Raw genomic sequence first — 445 nt, 5'->3', positions numbered from 1 at the left:
CAACAAAGGTTATCCTAAATGCAAAACAGTTTTCAGTAAGCTAAATGTATTAACAAACTAGAGAGCTTTTTGCTTGGGGCCAAAATTATAAATGAATCAAGTGCTAGTACTGTCTATAAAAATCCCATTGTTGGCTGATTATTAGAATTTAATTCTAATGAGGATGAAGGTCCTCAGAAAATAACAGAATTAGCTAGTGTACTCACAAGAGAAAAATACATAGGTAACAAGTTAAAAATGAACAAATTAAATAGCTATTAAATAACTATTTAACTATCTATCCGTTAGTTTCTTGCTGATAAGTGTCGCGTAGTGTCTTATGAGGATATTTGGCAGTTTATATGTGACATCAGAGGCTCTTCGCTACCGTAAATTTATAGAAAGGAACTTTGGATATGCATTAGCAAAAATACCCAAAATACCAAAAGTATTAGCATGGTCAAAA

General features: G+C 31.7%; 1 protein-coding gene across 1 annotated transcript in view; it reads right to left on the bottom strand.

The window, feature by feature from the left end:
- LOC119592472 (5-hydroxytryptamine receptor 2C-like) overlaps positions 1-445 on the bottom strand; it is a gene marked incomplete at its 5' end in the record, with an annotated part of 40,641 nt that overhangs the window by 29,601 nt on the left and 10,595 nt on the right.

This window comes from Penaeus monodon, chromosome 30, assembly GCF_015228065.2.
Source record: "Penaeus monodon isolate SGIC_2016 chromosome 30, NSTDA_Pmon_1, whole genome shotgun sequence".
Taxonomy (NCBI): Eukaryota; Metazoa; Arthropoda; class Malacostraca; order Decapoda; family Penaeidae; genus Penaeus; species Penaeus monodon.
Note: the sequence above shows the minus strand (reverse complement) of the source record. Positions and strands in the feature narration are given on the sequence as shown.